The sequence below is a fragment of the Anolis carolinensis genome, chromosome 2, assembly GCF_035594765.1.
Source record: "Anolis carolinensis isolate JA03-04 chromosome 2, rAnoCar3.1.pri, whole genome shotgun sequence".
NCBI lineage: Eukaryota > Metazoa > Chordata > Lepidosauria > Squamata > Dactyloidae > Anolis > Anolis carolinensis.
The window spans coordinates 288,824,603-288,830,602 of NC_085842.1; positions in this window are offsets into that span (position 1 = coordinate 288,824,603).

The window sequence follows — 6,000 nt, forward strand, 5'->3', positions numbered from 1 at the left end:
CACAGAGGAATGGATTAAAACAAGGCAAATAACCTTCCATGCCCTGCATGCAGCCCCGGCGAGGCCTCTCTTCTTTCACCCCCTTTCTACCTAAGAACCTATATTAAAACACCACATGAACTACCGTATATACTCAGTATAAGCTGACCCGAATATAAGCTGAGGCACCTAATTTTACCACAAAAAACTGGGAAAACATTGACTCCAGTATAAACCGAGCATGGTAAATTTCAGAAATAAAATAGATACCAATAAAATTGCATTAATTGAGGCATCAGTAGGTTAAATGTTTTTGAATATTTACATAAAGCTCAAATTTAAGATAAGTCTGTCCAACTCTGATCAAATCATTATTCTCATCTTCTTCAATGTAAATGTGCTTATGTATCCTTTTAATAATAATAGAGTAAAATAATACATGTAATAATAAATAAATAAATAAATAAATACAGGAAAATAATACATGTAGTAATAGAGTAAAAATAATAAATATAATAAATAAGATCAGAGTGAAATAATAAATGTATTATTAATAATAATAAAAATAGAGTAAAATACATGTAATAGTAGCAACAATAATAGACAAAAATAATAAATGTAATAATAATAATAATAAAACTTTATTTATACCCCGCCACCATCTCCCCGTGGGGACTCGGCATGGCTCACAACATTACAAAAGCAACAGCGCAAATACATTAAACAATATACACAGTTTAAAACACAAGAAGATGATAAAACAGAAGTTAAAACAAAGTTTTATACAACAGTAATAATATCAAACAACCACCAATGCAAATCCATCAACTTCAAAGGTTGGAGGGGGGACTATAGCAGCAATATAAGATAAAATCATTAGGTTAAAATATCCCGATGAAAGGAACCTAATAACATTCAGAATAGAATTATAATGATAATAATACCAATAATAATAGAGAAAAATAATAAATGTACCATATATTATTGAGTATACAGTATATTTTATATTTTAATTTTTATTATTACCAAACTATATAAAATTACATGAACTTATGAACCACATGAACTTATGAACTACAATAACCTCTTCAGCAATTCCAGATACTCTTTCCACACTCTTGTGGGAACCAGAGATGGGATATAATCTGTGGAACAAAGAATCTTCCTACATGCCATCCGCCTGCCACCTGAAACTTCCCTTTTGGGGATCCATGGGACAAAGGTCTAGGAAGAAACTTTGATTGCACTCCCATCACCAACAGACATTTCTGGGAGCTTTTTCTTTGTCTGGAGATCCAGCACTCGTGTTTTCATCCAGGATCATATCAATCATCTTTTCAAACTTTCTATGTCTTCAGCGTTCCATTGCTACACACCCAGGGGTTGACACAGCCCTTGGAGATCTCTCTGCCCCACAGGACCACCTCCACCAGCTCATTGGAAGCCCCAGGGCCTCCCTGCCCAGCTAGAAGGAGATCCCTACCCACGTCATTGCTGCCTCCACAAGTCGGAAGGTGCACTGGCTAAAGTCCACCTCTCAACCAATCAGAGGCCTGGGAAATGCTGGCCAGCTTCTCAGTCCTAGCCAATTGAGGAAGGGAGGGAGCCTACATTTATGATTATGAAGCTTGACTGTGTACAGTTTGTTCCCACATTCTGTCCTAATACATATAGGTCAGGAATTAATGCCGCCATACAGATTGGGGCAGGATCCATGCATGCCATGTCACAGCTGGCTTCTGTGCTGATGAAATTCATAAGTTTAGGACCCTCAAACCTAAGAGTCTTTTTAATGGTCTGGGGGAGAACAATAGTATAGATTATCAGAAATGGACAGACAATATGAAGTAGCCTTGTACATACTTTCAAAAAAGAAGACAAAAATTGGACAGAAATGTTAAAGTTATGTGTATGTGTTCTTTCAGAACAATGTTGGGCCGGGCTGTGGTGCAGTTGGTTAGTAGCCAGCTGCAATAAATCACCACTGACCGAGAGGTCATGAGTTCGAAGCCAGACCGCATCGGATTGAGCGCCTGACTATTAAAATAGCCTAGCTCGTTGTTGACCTAAGCAACCCAAAAGATAGTTGCATCTATGAAGTAGGTATCGCTTATGTGGGAAGGCTAATTTAACTAATTTACAACACCATAAAAATTGTCTAGCAGCGTGCGGAAAGGAATGAGGAAGTAATCCATCAAGGTCTCAGTGTCACAGTGGATGATGAAGCAGCACCTCCCCCTGTGGCCGGAATTGAGCATACCCTCATGAAGTCGGAAGCTGGAAATAGTAAATTGCCTCTGTGTCTCTGTCTCTGTTTATATGTCGTATGGCATTGAATTTTTGCTATGTACATTGTGATCCACTCTGAGTCCCCCTCAGGGTGAGAAGGGCAAAATATAAATACTGTAAATAAATAAATAAATAAATAAATAAATTCTTTACACCTCCTCCTGAAGACTGCTGTATTGTTGGTCTTTATGTTCCTCAGAATTGTTTTTTGCTTCCCTAATGTTTTGCTTATATTTATTCAATTTGTGGAGTTTTAGCCCCAAAATCAAGCATAGTGAGTTCAGTCATCAGGTTTTGGAGTCCTTGTCTGCATCATTGCAGAACATTAATAGTTATTCAGTGACATGAAAAAGTTTGTTTATATTTCGTGAACTTTATGGCTATTTTTTTGCATCTCTTTGCAGTTTGAGACTGGAACAAGTCTGACAATGAACCCAGGAGTGAATTTTTCTCTCTTGCTAAGCTGCTTTTACAGTTCTCATTGCTATTAGGTGGACGATGAGTCACTCTTGCACATTTTGATTTTCTTTGCATGTCTCTGCATTATATAACCCTTGGAAACACATCTTCCATCAGCCTCACCTTTGAGAGATTGACTCCCAGTCCAAGAACTTCCTATATATTTGTTTGCAATAGGGTTTTGATTGTTGGCCAAGTGATACGTCTGGGTAGAATTTGTTTAGGGATTCAGTTCTTCTTTTGGGTATGAGGACACCAAAGGAACCCTCAGAGATGCCTGGAATGCCATCCAATACAGTGATTTTTCCAAACTGTTCCTTGGGCTCTTGGTATCTGCTGACATTTTGTTCCCAGACCCTTTTGGATAGCAAAGTCTGTGGATGTTCAAATCTCATTATATACAATGCCATGGTAAATGGTGTCTCTTATATTACATGGCAAAAAGGGTTTGGTTTTTGAATTAAAAATATTTTTTCAAGCCATGGATGTTGAAATCTATGGGTGCAGAATCTATAGTATGGACACCATTGTGACCATTAGGAAAAATGTATTGAGCTGGCCTTGGTAGTAAGTAGGCTATATGGCAAGGAAAGTCCATATAAAAGTGAAGGGAGGTTTGGAATTTCCATAATTAACCCTCTTTAGGTTGGCATCATTATTTGTCTTAAAAAACAAAACAAAAACACATTTTCCATTTCCCCAGAGTATTTCCTTCTCCTTGATGAACTCAGTGACGACCTCGTATATCCGCTGTGCTTTCCCTTACAACACAAGTTAGACTGCACTTCAAAGAAGTGATTCATTACCATCATTTTTATTTACAGCCTCATGACTTCTAGTATCTGAGGAGATTTTCTTGTTGGGAAAGTGACGCACTTTCCCTCCTTTTCCACTTTGTCTTGGCTACTTATCTCTAAAGATCAGCAACTACTAATCATAGCAGCTATGGATTTTGTTCGCACATCATTTCCTATAAAAGGAAATGCAGTATATTACACGTGAGTCACTACAAAATGAACAGCTTTCATTATCTGCCACTATTTCAAACGAAATTGACGTTTACAGAATGACAAAAGGCATGGCACTGCTTCAAACTCCCTTCCTTCTCCCCCTCTTTTAAAAAAAAAGAATACAATATTAATAATATAATGCCTTTTCTTAATGGTAAATCAGTAGCTGCCTGTGCAGCACTTTTTGGCTAAAATGCATTGATGTCAGATAGAGACAAAAGTAGCATGCAGAGAAGCTTTAGAACAGGGCTTCTTAAACTTTTTCCACTCTACCAGGCTGCGGAGTGGGATAGTGCCTGAAATGGACCCATATTACCCACCTCTCTCTTGTTTTCATCATGGTCTGTTATGTTCATATACATGCATATAATCCTTATCCTTTCCTCCTCACCAAAATAAATAGGTGGTATTGACCCTTCCCTTTCTGCTTAGTTTTTTAGAATACAAATTTGAAGGGAAATATTTCTGAAACTGAAAAGATAGCCATCAAGCAGAATCAACATTTGCAAGGTTTGCTAAACAAGGCAGGCTGATTTTGCTTTTTTAAAATGAAGTACAATTGAAGCATTTGCTGCACGTTCTTGCAAACAATTAATGTAAATGTCTAAAACAGTCACTAGGTGGCAAAGTACACATTTTTCCATGACCCCCACATTCAGTTAGGGGACCCCAAATGGAATTGCAACCTGCAGGTTAAGAAAGTTTGCTATAGAATAGTAGCCCCCAAGAACTAAAATATGGTCTGCGGCCTCACCATTACTACTCCGTGGCAATAAGATCGACCTTTTGATAGTGCGGAGGCAATGGGGATGTTGGAAGGTAAGAGGCTGACTACCCATGAAAGGCATAACAACAAGCCTCCTGACTGCTTCTTCTCCTCCTCCCTCCCCCTGAACTGAGCCATTCGATGTGGCACTTGGAAGCAGGGCACCTTGGTGTCTTTAAGCTTGTTCCAGCGGTTATTTGGGGTGCTGATTCAGAAAATTGCATTGGATAGACCACAACAGCACTAGATTATTAAATATGGTTTTATGTGGATGAGCAGATGGCAACTACTGGGTGGCAAATGTTCTGTATCAAAAACTAGAGTTGATGTGGTCTACCCAATGCAATTTTCTAAACCAGCACCCCAAATAACCAAACTGAATCTAAAATTGACAAAAAACCAATTTTAAATCCTTTTGGCATTAATGTTGGAGTGTGGCCCCTGGTCAAGTGGTCCCTGGTCAAAAAAAGGTTGGGAACTACTACTTTAGAAGATATCCAGAGACTAGATCTCCAACTTCTTCCCTGCAGCACACCCCTTGGAAAGCTACATGGGAGGGTTGGAGAATTCTCCAGAATGGTGTGGGATTCAGTAGATGAGAAGATACAAGAGGCTTACATTTTGTTATGGGATGCAGGGTTAAAGAGAAGCGCCTCCAGTAACCGCACAAGTGACTTTCAAAGATAGCTCCTGTTTTGGCCTCAGAACACATTGGACTGTGTGTATCTAGCAAATTACATGTACTTCCAATCGACGTTTGCATATAAGCCATGTCTTCAACTTCATAGTCAACCTGAACAGCAACTTAACCTGTTGGGTGGAGCCTCAATGGTTAAAGTGGCATTAAACTGCTATAGTTTTGCAGTGGTGAATATGTCCCTGTTTGTAACATAAAATTATATCAGAGTAGATGTGCTGGTGTACTAATTTTAGTTTGGACAAAGACACTGGGAAACTAGAATCCAAATCCCCACTCAGCTATGGAGATTGCACAATCTCTGACAAAAATATAAACACTTGGGTCATGGCATTTATGCAACGCAATGCCATTTACACAATTCTGAACAATCTCCTGTTTTTTTAGAGAGCATGGAAAGGCTATTTCTTCAGGATTTTAGTCCCCAGAATCTGGAAATTGGGGGGCTGTACTCTCAAAAACAACTTTTTGAAGCTTTGTGTGTCTTTAAACACTTAGGAGTAGGTTGCGAAAGGACACAGCATAGAGATAGGACAACAGCATATATTCCATTCATCTTTCTATTTTTACACAATGCAAATTACATGTTATCTTTCAGCATTCATGATTGCAAATCACTGTGGCTATTGTTGTCAAATCTTGAGTAGCTTCATTCACTTCTTCCTCAATGAGGGCCATTTCTAAGTCTATTTATAAGGTCTGCTTTTTTAATTGAAATGCGTTCCCCGATGCCTGACGGAACAATGGTTCTTCCTGTGGTCATTGATGTCTGTAGTTGCTTTTGTACTGATAAAAGCATT